At 47.0% G+C, this 18,670-nt stretch overlaps 1 pseudogene across 1 annotated transcript; it reads left to right on the plus strand.

Moving 5' to 3' along the window:
• Nucleotides 1-12,619: 12,619 nt before the first annotated feature.
• On the plus strand, nucleotides 12,620-14,146 carry LOC308315087 (broad substrate specificity ATP-binding cassette transporter ABCG2-like; annotated as a pseudogene). The gene has a single exon. The product of its transcript is annotated as a broad substrate specificity ATP-binding cassette transporter ABCG2-like (transcript).
• Nucleotides 14,147-18,670: the final 4,524 nt, after the last annotated feature.

An 18,670-nucleotide genomic window follows, 5' to 3' on the forward strand; every position in this document is an offset into this window, starting at 1 on the left:
CAACAAACATATACTCACCAGGGGTAGATACAGTAGTATACTGTAGGCTATATAGGAAGAGAGAGGATGTGAGCGAGACAGATAAGAGGATATGCACAGAGAGAGATGGACAGAGTGACGGTCAGAAAAACAGGGAGACAGGCAACAGAGAGAGAGAGCGAGCGGTAAAGATTTGATTCACTGATTTGATTCGGCACACAAGGGAGAGCTTTGCTTCAAAGGCTGACTGGCTGGCTGTCTAGAGTGAGTTTTTCTCACGTACAGCTGCATGCTCTCTCACACAAACACACGCACAATCAATGCCCATTATCTGCGGCTTACACATGACACTCCATATGAACACCAAGTTGGCATTCTAAATGAATTTCTCCCCATAACAGTCAGAAATGTGAAGAGACAGTGAGTGACGGCATCGGACCCGCCCCCTTTATATACTGTACATGTCTATTCTAGGACACGTTATTATGGTTTCAGCTTTAATTTTTTCTTTCTCTGCTGCAAAGCCGTCTATTTCACACCACTGTTTACCAGCTCAGTCTGGACCAAACTTCATGATATGCTTATTGGTTTAGACTAGCGTAAGGGACCATAAGCCCAAAGGGCCTATGGTCCCTTATTGTTTTTGTACCTCTTCTTCTTCTGGAAGAATGGAATGGTAGAGGGCTATGCCTTCAGGACCCCACCATCTCTGTATACTTTTGGGGTCTTTTGGGGTACTTTTGGGGTCTTAAGCATAGATTTACTGAGGTCAAGGGTTAAGGTTAGGTTTGGGTATAGTTTTATTGAGGTTAGGTTACAACTATTTAAAATGCTCATATTTTGTTACACTTCTTCAGTGTTCCGTTTCTCTGGCCTATTCATTATTGTGTGTATTACATATAGTTTCTTCCTTATTGCTTGGCCCCTGTTATCGCTTTATTTCTTCTTCTTCTTCCTCTTCTTATTATTACTACGCTCCATTGGCAGAGGGTTTCAGTGACTTGGGAGCCTTCCCAGTGGATTGTGGGTCAGACAAGAAGACAGACTGGCTCATAGAGCACGTGTTCCAGAATGTCGCTCCTTGGCGAGGCTACTGTGACTTCCGAGAGCCACTGCATGAGCTCCATGGAGGACCAGATGGACACAGAGCCATGTGTCCAACGCGTCTCCGCTCCCCACTCCCCCAAGGGCTGCCATTGGCCATCCTGGAAGACACTTTGGTAGAGTCCTACAGCTCTCCGTGTACTGAGGGCCGCCTACGAGGGCCCCCAGCGGTGACGACAGTCCCTTAAGCTTTTGGGTATGGTCATTCATTCTGTGACAGTCGGGGGGCCGTTATGCCTGATTTATACTTGACTGTGCACCATGCTGCAGACCGAAAATAGCCGATCTACAAGCTCACAACGCGTTGCGCTGAGCCACATTGTGTGGCTATCTTCGGTACGCGACACTGGCATGCAACTAAACATAAATCAGCCTTTACGTTTCACACACCCTCTTGGACAGCTGCCAGCACCTCGGATGGGAGGCTGTGATGAGCAGAGTGAGGGAGATGGGGGGGAGGATATGGATAGACTGGATTTGAGCCACACTAGCATCAAGGACTGTGTGCCTTTCCTCGCGGTTGTGAACCACGAGAGAGGCATCACCTCGTTTGTCTATACGCAGGAATGAGCGTGTTCATTTCTCTGCATTGATCAAAGGTTATGGGTTTTTTTTGCACCTTTTCTTGTCTCTCTAAGTCTAGATATAATAGACAATTCTCAGAATGCCACCTGTCTCGATGACACCTGCCCACCTGGCCCGTTGTGAGGGGGTTATTTTCACGTGGCTGCATTGGAAGGAACTGAGTGGACGGAGCCTCTTTTGTTTTCTATAGGTTTATCTTTCTCTTCCAGGCCGCTCAACATTGTTCTATATCAGAGGGCGTGGACATGTCTTCAACATTGTTCTATATCAGAGGGCGTGGACATGTCTTCAACATTGTTCTATATCAGAGGGCGTGGACATGTCTTCAACATTGTTCTATATCAGAGGGCGTGGACATGTCTTCAACATTGTTCTATATCAGAGGGCGTGGACATGTCTCAACATTGTTCTATATCAGAGGGCGTGGACATGTCTTCATCGTCACGTAAAATTCAAGTGCAAACTTACTTGTATTAGTAAATAAGATAAGATAGGAGAGAAAAAAAAAAAAAAATGCTAAGAGAGACACTATACGAGTTTGCTGTGTGGAACAAGCTTCTACATTTTCTTTCCTGCCTTGATCTCCGAACCCCAACCCTCCAACCCCCAACCCTCTCTTCTTTCCCTTCTTTGTTTTCTTGGAAAAAATAACACGATGGGAACTACGCACAAAAACGAATTTCACCCACTTTGTGAACCACCGAGACCACCGAGTGCACCACCGAGACGGTACTGGGGACTACGAGAAAAGAATAAAAACAGGATGGAAAACAAAACAAAGAAATAAAACAAAAATAAACAAAATAAATTGCATTGTTGTAGATCGCTGTGAAAAAAAGGATCATGTCTGAGCCACACTGTTTTTAGTTTTTTTTCATTTGATTGTTTTCTTCTGGGCCTGTATGTGTCTTGATGGCCAGCTCCACCTACGTATAACATAGAGACAACTGAACATAAGACAGAGGAGGAGGAGACGCATCTGCTGGCTCCCATTGTGTCAACATGATTGCTCCCCAAAGAAGCATCCCCTTCAACACGCACACATATGCGCGCGCATGTGCGCGCGCACACACACACACACACACACACACACACACACACACACACACACACACACACACACACACACACACACACACACACACACACACACACACACACACACACACGTATATATTACTATACTTGGGAGGACATCATAATTGTAGGATTCTTTCATTCAGGACGTGGTCATCTGCGCCATTTTGAAATAGGGCTAAATAATAGCTCTGTTCCAAATGCAGACCAGCCTCTCTCGACTGTAGCAAAAATAAAAAGAGCATTTTCACTACTGCGCCCTCTACCAATATTGCCGGGAGAAACCCCCATAGACAAGACTTTTCACCTTCCGGTGAAAACAAATCCTTTTCTGGCCAAAAAGTGCATTTTATTGGTGTGGTGGGGGGCTCAGAGTGCGTCCACCGCGGAAAGTACGTAGGCTTCCTAATAACACAAGACGCCTTTGTATTGGTTATTCTTGCTACAGTCGAGAGGCTGCTCTGCATTTCATGTGAGCTCAAGAGGTTGAGAGTAGCATAACTCTAATGCAAAGGCCTTAGAGCTATGGACCAGAGCTAGGCTAAACAGTCAGTTGAAACCAGTGGGAACCGGTGCAGGAGTCGTCAAAAGTCAAGGTTTTTTCGCAGCCGTGGTGGTACAAGGAAAATGTCAATTTTGGCGCCCCGTTTTTATTTCTTACGTTACTGCTGTTTCTGCAGTCCAGACACTACAATACTTGACCATAGTGTCGCTGTAGGGCGAAGAAAAAACATAACATTTACAGTAACAACGGGTAGGTTCCGTAATGCAATTCCAATGGTGCAGATGCCCGTATGTGTGTCTCAACGAATGACATTGAAATTGGCAGAAAATAACTGAACAATAGCCGAAAACAGTGACATCTATACAGTGAGCTTGTAGAGCCATAGAACAACCATTTCTCTGGAAAATGGTCCTCACAATGTGTGTTTTTCAAGTTCTACTACACATGTGGGGATATATGGTCTTCTTCACATGAACACACACACACACAAACACTCACACGCACACGCACATGCACACGCACACGCAGACGCACACCCAAGCATGCATGCTCACATTCAAGTGATATCTTTACATGGCGGGGGAGAAAAGGGATTGCTGAGCTCACATTTACACTCCATACAGAGGAAACAATCACGCAGAATGACTCATGCAAGTCTTCCCAGTGATAACAGATAACACTCCTTTAACATAGATCAGAAACACGGGCGGACTACATGACACAAATACCAAACGCCAGTTCTGCATGTGGAACCGTCGGTATACACCAGTCCATATTGCTGCTGAACAACGCATATAGCTGCCGTCATTTCACTCTGAGAGTGAACGCAATGATGGACCGCTGGTTACATTTGCAGACTGTCAAGAGCTAAGGCAGCTACTTGCTCAATTTAATCCATCCACCCACTGAACTCGCTTATCCCTTAGACACCGTCATACTCCTTTGATGTTCGCTTCCGAACACTCCATTGGAGGGGTGGGTGTGGGTGGGAGTAAAAACTGTGTGGTGAGGTGACCATGCACCGCGGTTCAGTGACGTCGTTCTGTAGTAATCCACCCACTCCAGTTCGGTGGGTAGACAGATGGACTCATTTGGAGCATGTACTGTAGCTGACGTTACAAATGGACGGATGGACAGTGAGAATAAAATAATAAATAAAAAAAGCACACAATGTGACACAATGTGATGTGATGTGATCTTGTAGATTTGTAGACTGTTAAATAGCATGTTGGTGGTGAAACTGATTTTGATGCTATAGCCTATCTATTATTACATTTGAGACGGTAACAGGTTGTGAGCGCACACTTCGTGCACAGTTCAGTTGGGCAAGTCATAGACCGGAAGCGGACAAACGACATTCACGGAGAAACAACAACAACACGGAACACACCCTAGCCAGCACTGAACACACGGTCAAAGCGTGTGTGTCTCACTCGGATTGCACTGCGTCACAGATTCGTGGCATTAGATGCGAGAACCGTAGCAGGCAGGTCGAGCTTCTAGTATCGCTTCTAGGGAGCCTGAAATGTGTTACCGGGTTAAACAGGAAGGTGGGGGCTTCTGGAAGTGGAACGACACAACACAACACAGCCCACAGACTTTAGCTAGCAGTACAACCAGCTACATTTTTGCAGCGATGCGATCACAAATGATTTATGATCGTCGGGGGCGTGCCTTTGAAAATTGGGTTATAATGGAGGCTCAACGGAGCTGGATTTTTTTTAAAACATCGCTGCTGGTGAAGGAGGAGGGCTATACTACCCGGAGCAATGGTAAAAGGTAAACAGACGGACGGCTCGTTCATATATACAGTAAACGTTTGTCTACGCTTATAAGCTGGCAAGAACAGGTCCCAGGGGGAAGCGGGGGTAGATGACAATAAAATAATTAAACTGTAGCCTGGTGAAACCACTCCTCCTGCTGGACAACATTTTAATTCTGCCAGAATGGAGAGTCTGGTCTCTCTCGGGCAGAGACGATGTACTCCGATCCAGAGTAATCTAGTAAGAGAGTGGCGACACTGGCGTTGACTTCCATTGTAACAATGGAATGCGGAAGTGCTCATTCTATCTCAATGGGATAGAGTCGCTACTCTCCTACTCTACACTCCGATCCAAATCAGACCGGAGCGATATGCGGCTAGAGGCGGGATCAACGCGAGACTGGTGACATATTGAAGCTGTGCCACAGCCCAAATGCAGGCAGGAGGGTTAGGGAACTTGTGAACTCAATACTGCCGCAATCTGGCGGAGTCAGGTTAATTAAACTGACCATCAGGATGGAGTTGCCACGAAAGAAAAACAAACTGTGTTCTTGGAAGCGAACTGAGAGTTTAGTCAAATTGGATGCATGTATGCACGCATCAATACGGGGAAAAAACACAAACAACGTTGTCTCAGATGTGTCTGGCTACCTCTCACAGCGGGGGGTTATTGTGCTCGGCTCTCGGGGTGACAAGGAGACTGACATTTTGTGGATCACTGTGCCATATGGTGGCATTGATCAAGGGCACGTACTGGCACGGGTCCCTTTCCTGTGGCACCGCCTCAGCCCTGCATGCTTGAATTGGGATTTCTGCTGCTATAGCTCTCACAGCTACAGCTACTCTCTCTCTCTCTGTTTCTCTCTCTCTCCCTCCTGTCTGTCGGTCTCTCTCTCTGTTTGTCTCCTTCTGTCGGTCTCTCTCTCTGTTTATCTCCTTCTGTCTCTCTCTCTGTTTGTCTCCTTCTGTCTCTCTGTCTGTCTGTCTGTCTGTCTGTCTGTCTGTCTGTCTGTCTGTCTGTCTGTCTGTCTGCCTGCCTGCCTGCCTGCCCCCCCCCTTTCTCTCTCTCTCTCTCCCTCTCTCTCTCTTTCTCTGTGTCTCTCTGTCTCTCTCTGTCTCTCTACCAGAGAAGCCACCAGGCAGGAGCCAGACGCTGTACCGCATGATTTCACGGTCCGCTGGGCTGAAGAGAGCGGCTCTTTGAAAAATCTCCTAATTCAATCTAATCTTAACAAGGCAGGTGCCAGACAGACATCGTTGGTGAAACTACAAAAATGTACTAGGCAATGTGAAGGTCGACAGTCTTGAGAGATTAAAGGGGGAGGGGGTGTCAGGGGGTGTGTGTGGGGGGTGGGAATGAAAGGATAAACCCGGCCGGCGTCCACTGCTTATGTTGTGTATCAATACTGTTGAAATACTCTGATACAAATAAAAGTCCGGAATTCAACATGTACAGAAAGTACAAAAGTATTGGCATTCTGCAAAATACTCATTATGCAGAATGTCGGAATGAAAATAAGCCGAAAATTGCCGGGGACCCCCACATGGACCCCCACACGGACCCCCACACGGACCCACACACGGACCCACACACGGACCCACACACGGACCCCCACACGGACCCCCACACGGACCCACACACGGACCCACACACGGACCCACACACGGACCCACACACGGACCCACACACGGACCCCCACACGGACCCCCACACGGACCCCCACACGGACCCCCACACGGACCCACACACGGACCCCCACACGGACCCACACACGGACCCCCACACGGACCCACACACGGACCCCCACACGGACCCACACACGGACCCACACACGGACCCACACACGGACCCCCACACGGACCCACACACGGACCCCCACACGGACCCACACACGGACCCCCACACGGACCCACACACGGACCCCCACACGGACCCACACACGGACCCACACACGGACCCACACACGGACCCCCACACGGACCCACACACGGACCCCCACACGGACCCCCACACGGACCCCCACACGGACCCCCACACGGACCCACACACGGACCCCCACACGGTAACGCTGTCATTTCTTGAGCGTTTGGGACACAGGGCCCGTTGGAACCGGATTGGCGCCCAGGTAGCGTTCCTGCAGGGGTCTGGATGAGCACAGTACAGTACAGTGACTATAACAAAACATTTATAGTTGCACCGCTCAGCCTCAGTTCATACAGGTGTGTTTTTTTCACCCAGTGTCAATTATTGTCTAGTGTAATCCTGGGCGCTACACTCCCTCTGCCAACCTGGGTAGAGCAACGGTCTGACCTCATGTTTCTTGATCGGCTATTTTCACTACTTCTTAAGTTATGTTGGTCTCCGCCAGGCCAGCCGGAGCGCTCCCGTCCATTCGTCCGTCCGTCGGTGAGTGAGTGAACTACATTTTATCCCACCATTTTGCAACCCAGTTTTTTCACCCAGTGCCAATTATCTAATGTAATCATGGGCGCTACACTTCCTCTGCCAACCTGGGGGGGGCAGCGGACTGACCTCATGCCTCCTTCTATGCATGAGGCATAGAAGCCAAGGATCTGAAAATGTGCTCATCAGTCACCAAATTAAAACAAATGTTTAAATCCAAGGTAATAAATAGATATAAAACATTAGAGTATCCTAGTTAGAAATAAGTATTAGTAAATATTAAAACCAAATAATTAAATACATTTAAATAAATACAAATGCAATTATTAGTAAGTAATGTACAAAGAAGCAGTATAGGGTCTGAGTCTTATCATTCCATACACAAAATCAATGTGCAAACTGTATGACCACTTATGGATTCTCCACCTGGTGTAGCTAGTGTGGTGTGGTTTGGTGCAGCTTGATGACAATACTTCCATATTGTCACGCTGCAACGGACCATACAACTAATAATGTATGAGGTTTGAGTTTTCTCTTCTTTTTTACTTTATTATTATTATTATTATTATTGTTGTTATTTTTTTAGTTTACTGTCTGACAGTTTTGTCAGCTCTATTATTATTATTATTATTATTATTATTATTTCTGTAAACCAATAGGGTAGGAAATTATAGGCTTTTAGCTTCAGCCTACACCTTTTCGGGCCACTCAAGTGTATAATGTATAATGTATTATGTATTGTTATGTGAAAGGTTCGAAATAAACTAAACTAAACTAAACGAGCTGCTTCTTTTCACCTGACAGGGGAGAGTTTCCCTGGCCGGACATAGCGCGTGGAAGGAACACGTTATAACACCCCAGGTCTGGCTTTGGAATGTACTGTACTTTAATGCTGTATTATAATGTTGGGGTCAGGCCCTTTGAGAGAGCGCCACTCAGGTGTTATTGTTTTCAGAGTATGGACATGTTGCTTCTGATTGTAGAGGAAGGAGGGCTGTAAAGAACAATAGTTTACATTGAGGTGGAAAACATTATGCACGGTCAGCACACTATTCTGGGTCAGGTAATTAAGGAGGGGAAGTTGAACAGGATTAGCTAAAAACTAAAAGTGGGCACTGTCCCATGCTGGAGTGGTAAAGAGATCGGAGGGAACAATGAAAGTGTGGCAGTACTCCAGGCCTACAGCAGGAGGAACCACCAGGAAAAGGCAAAAATATCTGCCAGAAACTATTCCTAGCATTCATTGCAAGGGCCATTAGTGCTCTTGAAATACACTACGGACTATGGTCCTTCCTATGGTGCTTCCCTGTGCTTCCTATGGTGCTTCCCTGTCATCCATGCTGCCTACAAAGTGCAGTAACTACAGGAACAACAATGGCCGATAATGGATTTAAAAGCGTTTCAACTGGTCAGCCAAATGAGATATTGGCAAATAAGTGATAAGTGTTCTTGAGGTAATTGTTTATCCGTCAAATTCACGAAGGCTAATTTGACCTTTGGGATACACAAATAAGACTGGGTCATGACCAAATGAATAAGGTCGTGGGTACAAGCACCCGGAATGAGTTTTCTCAGACGGGTGGCTGGAGAAGTTCAGTCATGCGAGAGAGAGTAGAACAGACACTCCTACGCTTTAACACTAGCATTAAAGGAGCCAGCTTAGGTGGTTCGGGCATCTAGCATCCTCATAGAGCGTGTCTCTATGCACGTCCCACTGGGTTTAACAGACCCCCTGGCAGTGGATTATGTTGCTCTGGAAAGGGAACACTGGAAATCTCTGTTGGGACTGTTACCCCCACAAACCGATTCCGGATAAAATTTAGTTTTAGTCACATTTTAGTAATCTGAAATGTTTTAGTGTTAGTCTAGTTTTAGTCGTCATAATATCTACAGTTGATTTAGTCAACTAAAATGTGTTTTGGCGGACCTTGATGGTGTCGTAATGGCTGATTTTACACGTACTGAAAATAGCCGATCTACAAGCTCACAACGCGTCACAGCTTGTAGATATGCTATTTTCAGCATGCAAGCAAGTGTAAAATGACTTGTGTCTGGATATGTTGTCCACTAGTCCCTTCACATTTTAGTCTAGTTTATATTTGTTGAAGAAATTGTCAATATATTTAGTCTTACTTTTAGTCATCATAGCTTAGTTTCCATTTAGTTTTCGTCAGTGCAAAAAAAAAAGGCAGTCAACGGACATTCTTCGTCTTAAGTTTTAGCCGACGAAAACAACGCTGCGGTACATGTTGCGCTGCAGCTGTCAGGGTTGACACAGCTTGGCTTATCATAAAAGGCTTCCTCTCTAACATCCTCCTGGAGGATATCAAAGAGCCTTTGTGGTGCAGGAGATAGAACTCCAGAGGGATGAAATGAGGAAGAAAAAGAGCATTTGCCTCCCCTTCGGTCAGCCAGTATTTTGGCAAAGCCGGGCCAGGAAGAAGGGATAGGACACAGTCAGTGACTGCAGTCAGTGACTCCCCCATGTTACAGGTGAAGTTGTTTGGGTGGATAAGGGAAGGGGTCCTATTTGGGATAACCGGAGATGCAGGGCTCTTAGTAATTATATTGATCAAAAATCACACCTGTGTGAAGTGAGATGCACTCTTATCGTCGTACATCATCATGCATCATCTCATACTGGCCAATCAGAATGCCTGTTGCCACAAATTTACGTCATATTTGGCAGACATTTTACCTAATTTCTCCTTTCATTGACGATGGCAAATATGAGACGTGTGGGGACAAGACGACGTAAATTCTCCCTTCATTGTCAATGGTATTTAATGTTTGTGTTGCAGACATTTTGTGGGGACAAAAGCTGTATGTAGGAGTGGCCCCTCAATTACTTGTTTTTGAGTGGTGCAGCCACTCTAAGGAACAGCAATGTGTGTCCCTATGTCTGTCCATCTGTCTGTCTGTTTTTAGTACCAACAGGTGGCATGATGGGAAGCTGAGGTTTTAGCAGTACAGTACAGTGACAGTACAACTAAGTAGGCTACAATACAGTACAGCGCACAGTACAGTAACGATAACAATACAAGTATAGTTGCACCACTCTAATAATCAACTGTTGCAGCACTATTGGACTTTGCACTGTTTGAACTTAATTATGCTACACTGTATCTAAAGACATGTACAAATTCGTTTTTGCGAACGCAGTGAGCACTAACTATGAGACCATAGCAGAACATGTCTGTCTGTGTGTCTGTGTGTCACGCTGTAACACCACCTGCCCGCCACCAGAGGGCGCGGCTGTATCACACAAAAACACACACCCACACACACACACACACACACACACACACACACACACACACACACACACACACAAAAACGAATGTACGAGCTACGTTCGCTTCCCGTGTTTGCGAGTCTTACTTGTATGTATGTGTTTTGTGTGTGTATAGATTCAATGGAACATTGCATGGGGGACAAATAATTCAATACGAAGCTGAAATGACACACAATTGTATGGAAGTCAGTCAATGATGTTAACACATCATTATGCACTTCTACAACTTTCACTGACAACTACCCCCCTCCCTAAATAAATAAATATATCATAAAATACAAATAATTCTATTAAACCGATTATAGCTCGATTAACCTTTTCAACAATCTCCCCATCCCCTGCTTAATTCAGTCACACTGCACACACTTGCTTCACTTATACACTTTACACTTGAAGACGTGCATGCACGCAAGGCACGCACACATTCACGCATGCATATACATGTCGATGCCATATACTGTAAAAAGGGAGTGGAGGCATGTTACGCCTATGGCTTTGCTAGGAGCCGTGCTGGGAGGGGGAGGGGGATGCCAGAGCCTGCCCAGCCAGACGGAGGCCGGAGCAGCATATGGTGGGACTCTGCACCCCCCCCCCCCCCCCACCCGTCCATGCCATCCCTCCACCATCACTGTCCATTTAGCTCCCCCCCCCCCCCCCCCCCCACCCCCCTCCTCCTTCTACGTCTGTCTGACGGCCATGCGGTGGAACTCGCCAAATACATGATGCGGCTAATGTATGCGTTCCGATGATGAGGAATTAACATGCATACTTTACTGTACGTACTGTACCACCAATGCACCCATTATAGATGGATGCGCGCACGCACACACACACACCCACACACACACCCACACACACACACACACACACACACACACACACACACACACACACACACACACACACACACACACACACACACACACACACACACACACACCCATTACTGCTTGGCTGCTGTGCGAAGTCACAGCAGGCTGCCACTCTGTGAGGGATGGAGGGTGATTCAGATGACATCTGTCTGCCAGTGAACAAACACACATCCGTCTACCCAGGCTGGAAGCAGGCGAGGCAGGGGGTCGAGCTGCCGCTGCTGGGGGTCGTGGTGGGGAGTGGGGGCTCTCAAGGACCCCTCAGACTGGGGGTCTACACATTAAATATAACGTCAATATGTAAATATTAATGCTCACGGGGATGAGCTGTTTAACACGGTGTTCCAAGTCTTACCGCAGGACGGTGAGAGAGAGGGCAGAGTATACGCATATATACGGCTTACAATTGGTTTTACATATTATATATATATATGCACCAAAAAAATCCAACACATGATCTCATCTCCAAGCCAAATGAACACCACCACTTATAACGTGATGTTAATGGAAGGTTCCGTGCATTCCAAGAGCATGCAGGAATGTTATCCTCCTTGTCGTAGCTCTTAGAGCCGCATGATGCCCTCCAGAATTAACCTCATACATTATTCCATACAGTGACAAAGTAGCATCAACCGTCCTAAAACCCCACACAGCACGAGCAGGAAGAAACGTTTCCTTTACTGACATTTGAATGTTGTTTCTGTGTGTGTGTCTCTCCCCCCCCCCCCCCCCCCCCCCCTCTCTCTCTCTCTCTGCGCTACCGGCATGCAGAGGCGACACCAACCGTTTTCACTCACTTCCGTCAGAAAAAAAAGGATCCACATGAGAACAGACTGGCCCCCATGTGGATCTTGGACATCGTGTGCCTTAAACTATGTGATGTCAGTTGTCTGATATATCATATCTACGACATACAGTACGTGAAGAATATAAAATAGAATATAGAATAGAATATAAGTGGCGGTGAACTTGAACCCATCCACCGAGTTGGCTGTAAGTCTCTATATAAATCGGCGTGCTCAGCTGACAAAAGGTCATGACAGTTGTCGAGATTCCCAGGCAGCCGTCTGGCTCCACTTTGAGCTTTCATAACATCCAGTACAAAGTGGGGCTCAAGTCCGGCGACCACACACAGGCAAATACTGACGGACGTCAACGGAATCATGAGACCCGGTCTGAACGCCATCCTCGGACCGACGGGAAGCCATCCTTCCTCGATATCCTCGCCGCGAGGAAGGACCCGGCAGGTCTCTCTGGGGAGGTGCTGGTGGACGGGGCGCCGCAGCCTCCCAACTTCAAGTGTCTCTCGGGCTACGTGGTTCAGGACGACCTGGTGATGGGCAGGCAGACGGTGCGTGAGAACCTCCGCTTATCGGCGGCGCTGCGCCTCCCTAGCTCGGTGCCTCAGGGCGAGAAAGAGGCTCGCGTCAATCACCTGATCAAGGAGCTGGGACTCGCCAAGGTGGCCGACTCCAAGGTGGGCTCGCAGATGAAACGGGGGATCTCGGGCGGCGAGAGGAAGAGGCATGGAGCTCATCATGGACCCCTCCGTTCTCTTCCTAGACGAACCCACCACGGGCCTGGACGCCAGCACAGCCAACTCCGTGCTGCTGCTGCTGAAGAAGATGGCCAGCCACGGACATACCGTCATCATGACCATCCACCAACCGCGATACTCCATCTACAGACTTTTTGACACCCTGACCTTGCTGGTTGGCGGCCGAATGGTGTACCACGGGCCTGCACCGAATGCTCTTGACTACTTCAGCAACATTGGCTATGCCTGTGAACCTCACAACAACCCAGCAGACTCCTGGATATCATCAACGGAGACTCTACCGCCGTCACCAAGATGCCGGGCTCTGAAGAGCTGGACATCGAGGAGTTGTGCAGCCCCGTGAAGAGCATCAAAGAGTGCCTGTCGGAGGAGTAGAGGAACAGTAGCAACTATAGGGACACGCAGGCCGAGCTGGAGCACATCACCAACGGTAAGGGGTTAATCACCCCGCCAAGGTCCCACGTCATCACCTACAACACCTCCTTCGTTCACCAGTTCCATTGGGTGTTCAGGAGAACCTTATGGGATCTCGTGCTGAACCCACAGACCTCAGTGGCTCAGCTGATAGTGAACATCATCCTGGCTTTGATCGTGGGCGCTACCTTCTTCGAGGTCAAAGACGACCAGAGCGAACATCTTGATGACCATCGTGTTCGCCTTCATGATGATCTGCTGGTGAACCTGCGCACAGTCGAGTACTGGCTGGCCTGGGCCAAGTACTTCAGCATTCCTCGCTATGGTCTGGCCGCCCTTAAAATCAACGAGTTTGTGGGTTTGAAGTTTTGCGATGACCTTGTCATGCCCAATACCATCATGTCCGATGTCTCCACCAACTGCAATGTGAGCCTAGCTGGCCTAATGTGCACAGGCGAACAGTACCTGGAGTATCTAGGAGTAGAATACACTGATTGGGCTCTGTGGAAGAATCACATGGCTCTTATCATGGCTGTCTTCTACCCCGCCATCGCCTACCTGAAACTATGCTTCATCAAGAAGTTTACATAAAAGCATGTCTATGGTACAGAATACAGATCATGTTCCTCTTCATTGAGATAGCAATAGACTAGTCAACGCCAGAGAAGGAGAGAGAGAGTCAGCAATAGGTCACGTATCATGACAAAGTAATTCAACAGTCATTGTTTTAACTGCTCGACAACTGCCAATGAAGTTAACAACGTACGGTACATTCTTGTGCATTTATGTGTATGATTACGTTTAATGTTTTATTCTGTAGTAGACGTATACGTACGTTTCACTTTGAGAGGAACATTTAGCCTCGTTGTGAACGCAGTGAGCACTTACTATGAGACCTAGCACTAGAAGGTCTAAGAGGTCATTTTGACCGTTTTTGTATTATTTAGAAGTTGATTATCTTTGCCCATGAAGCTTTCAGAAGGTTCCCCTTCCATGAGCATCATCATCCATCACCATTCTATCATCTCAGAAAATCTTGACATCTGAAAATGTGAATTTAAGCACATGCTAATTTAGCAGATTTTTCTTCAGACCTTCTAGTGCTAGCAGATCATGTCTGTCTGTGTGTCCGTTTGTCCGTGTGTCCGTGTGTGTCCCCTTTGTGCCCATATATGGTGCTGAGTGACTTGTTTGTGATTGATGCAACACACTCCATATTTGGATGTATAGCTGCTTTGGGGACTCCTTATATGGTTATGGCTAAGTTAAAAACTTAACTTAAAAATAACTTAACTTAAAAAAAAATAACTTAAAAAAAAATCTTAAAAAAACCCAAATATGTATGAGCTGCGTTCTCTTCCCGCGTTTGCGCGTCTTACTGGTATATATATGTACATTTATTGTTACCGAATTGAGTTGATCGGCCAAAGCTCCGAGGGTAGCTGCCATCCAAACATCATCCCATATAGGGTGAACCTGCTAGGTCTCATAGTAAGTGCTCACTGGGTTCGCAATGAGACCTAGCAGATCATGTCTGTGTGTCTGTCTGTCTGTCTGTCTGTCCGTGTGTCTGTCCCGCTATCCAAATATGGAGTGTGTTGCATCAGCAATCACTCAGCTCCATATATGGGCACAAAAGGGGCCAGGTCCACTTAGCTCCATATATGGGCACAAAAGGGGCACCATATAAGGAGTCCCCAAAGCAGCTATACGTCCGAAACCCAAATATGTACGAGCTGCGTTCGCTTCCCGCGTTTGCGCGTCTTACTCGTATTGCACTGAATCAAGTGTGGGGTCACCAACACATTTCCTTCATAAAGTAGGGTCCTGGTATAACAACGGTCGAGGACCCCTGGATTCACTGTCATAATGTAGCCAGCAAAGTAGATGACTGCATGTGACACATTCAAATTAGATTACCTAGAGGTTTGGGCCGCTATGCAGCCATCACATCTATAGAGTTGGGGCCGATATTTGGCCATCACACATACGTCAATCTTCTGATCAGACGGTTATAGCTCTTTACAGCATGGAGATCTCTGTAGGCCTATATGTCAGTATACTGTATATGTTGCCCTGTCAGTGTACTGTATGTTTCCTACCTGGCCATATATGGCGATCTCTATATCGTCCTTGTCCCTTTTATGGGCAAGATGTGCACATGCACGCACTACAGTGGGGGGACACGTGAAAGGCAAACAGCACACACACCAAGGCCCGCCCCCGCTCGATCATGATTGGCAGAAGGCCCTGCCACCAAGCCAAAAACGAAACCTACGGTTAACTGGAGACAGGGAGGATTATCACAACAAAACAAAAAAAGAAGTGATATTTGAATTAAGTGAAATCACTGAATATACCTTTAATTCTACTATTAATTAATGATTAAATTACATTAAACAAACCACTCAATCTCGTGTAGGCGAAGGCGGTTGCAAGCACGAGACTTTGCGTGTGTGGCAATATTGCGTTAAAGTGCTACTATGATGTCTGATCTGTAATAGATGGTGACTTCTGCTTTAGCCTTGATTTCAGGTGAAAATTATGAAAAAAATTAAAATAAAAAGTCAACTCTGATTTGGACCTGCATGTTGCTCTCAAGGCCTTGAAAGCAGTTGTGTGTCATTTTCTGTCTTTCTATTGTGTTTTCATGCTGTGTTCCATGTTTCTATTGTGTTTTCATGCTGTGTTCCATGTTTCTATTGTGTTTTCATGCTGTGTTCCATGTTTCTTCAGTTAGACTTTAGAAATCTGACTATAAACGTGTGTGCGTGTGCGTGCACGCGTCCGTCACGGAGCGTGTACTGTGCGTGCGTGTGAGAGAGATAAAGAGATGTGTGTGGCCGTGGCCTACTGGAAGCTTGCACAAGAAAGTTTGGTGCCGACTGGTATAGAAGAGGTTTGCAAGATTACCCACAGACAGGCGGACGGACAGGCAGACAAAAGGATGGACAGACAATGTATACATACGTATGTACGTGCGTGTGTGCTTGGGTGTGTGCGTGTGTGGCACGCAGAGGTGGACATTTACTTAAGTAAATCTGTTCTTAATACCAATCTTGTACTCAAGTACAGTACTTAAGTACATTTACTTAAGTAAATTTACTTAAGTGTCCACCGCCGGCACACGTACGTATGCACATGGCCTAGGCCTAGCTTCCCTTTTGGGAAGTGCTTCACGTCAACTCAATTTCATTATAACCAAGATATTTGCTAAAAAGTCATAATTATTTTAATGACAGATGTAGCCACAAGACCAAAAATGCTCCTAAGAAAATCGCTAACCCAGCAACCCAGTCGACTCCGCTCTGGGAGAGCAGCGAGACTCAGCACAGCTGATTTCTGCATGTTTCGATTAGGTGTTCCATCATGCTCGTTGGGAAGCAGTGTAGTTTTTGGCGGCACGTTTTTATTTTAGTTTTAGTCATAGTCTCTTGAATATAATACTTTTTAGTCACATTTTAGTCCCCTGGAATGTCTAGTTTTAGTCGACTAAATATCATAAGATTTTAGTCGACTAAATGTACAGTTGATTTAGTCGAACAAAATGTATTTTGGCAGGCCTTGATGCTGTCGTAATGGCTGATCTTTTCACTTGCTGGAAATAGTCGATCTACACTAGTCCACTAGTCCCTTCCTAATATTTTAGTCATAGTTTTAGTCGACAAAACACTGTTGGGAAGCACCGCTAGATGGCTACTTCAACCAATCAGATTGCTTCCTCGAAACGTCCTGTTATTGTTCTCACAAATTATGAAATTACTTCATAGACATGCTTTGCAGAAAACGTCCTCAGCTTTAATTTTCTTTTGGCCAAGTAGCCACTGGAACACACAATTATACTTGTGCAATATGTAGCCTCTGTGTGCGCTACTGTATATGTGTGCATGAGCATGTGTACAGTACAGTACAGTACAGTACAGTACAGTACAGTACAGTACAGTACAGTACAGTACAGTACAGTACAGTACAGTACAGTACAGTACAGTACAGTGTGTGCGTGCACGCCATACTCCAAGTTGTTAAGTGCGTCGCCTCGCAGGGACCTGACTGGCATTTAGGCAGAATATTCCCACAAGCCAATGTGTAATTAATTAGCCTGCTGTTCTGCAGCACACACACACACACACACACACACCCCCCTCCCCAACTCACTTCCTGCCCAACCCCAGCCTCATAAGCTAAAACGAGGATAATCAGATCCAGTGGGACTTCTTCACAGCCACTGACACCCCCCCCCACCCCCCCACCCCCCACCCACCCCCCAGCCAGCCTTCCCAGCGCAGCTACCCCCAGCCCGCCCATCCCTCCCCCTCCCCTTTAAAAGCTGCTAGCCGAGGCAGGCACGTGACGGCGCCTCCTTCCTCGTCAATGACCTCCTCCCATCTGGTGCTCAGCTGAGTACAGGCATGGGGCTGAAGCCTAATTCATGCTCCCGGGGTGCGCAAAAACAGCATACAGCCATACAAGCTCACGCTGTGTCGCATCCACCGACCATTTTCCATACGCAGCGCCCTCATAACTAAGTATAGGAGTCATGGCTTAAGATCCAATAAGCTCGGCGTGAACGGGACAGCGGGGAGTATACCGCGGGGACAAGACTCCTTCCTCTTCCTCATTAACCTTATCGTGTTAGCGCCGAGAAGGCGGGCCCTAGGACTTGACTCTTCTCCGTTTTCTTCATTTTTTTTTCTCATTCTTTCCCTATTCTCTCAAGGTGCATGTCAGAGGATTGCTGACTACAAATCCCAGGGTGCACAGGGAGGAATTAGCCCCGGTCTCACATGAAGAGGTTCTGACCCGGGCTTGTTCGGGAAGCCAGATTAAAGCGAGGGAGCCCCGAGACTAGAGGGGGATAAAGGCCAAAGCTTCTTACATGGCTGTAATTTGACGACGAGGAAGAAAAAAAGAAACCAACCCGCGCCACAACCTGACAGCTCCATGCTCCCGCAAAGCAGGGATATGGCGCGCCGTTAGCCTATAGCTGTCGGTTCAGCAGGCATTTAGCCCCCCGTGACACCACTGTTTGATGTTCCCGTCACGTCCCAGTGACTGATACCCAAGTTAGATCTCACAAAGTCAACTCTCCCGCTGAGCTTAGGGCTGTACAGCTGC

The sequence above is a fragment of the Protomyctophum bolini genome (genome assembly GCF_963924005.1).
Source record: "Protomyctophum bolini genome assembly, chromosome: 5".
NCBI classification, from domain to species: Eukaryota; Metazoa; Chordata; class Actinopteri; order Myctophiformes; family Myctophidae; genus Protomyctophum; species Protomyctophum bolini.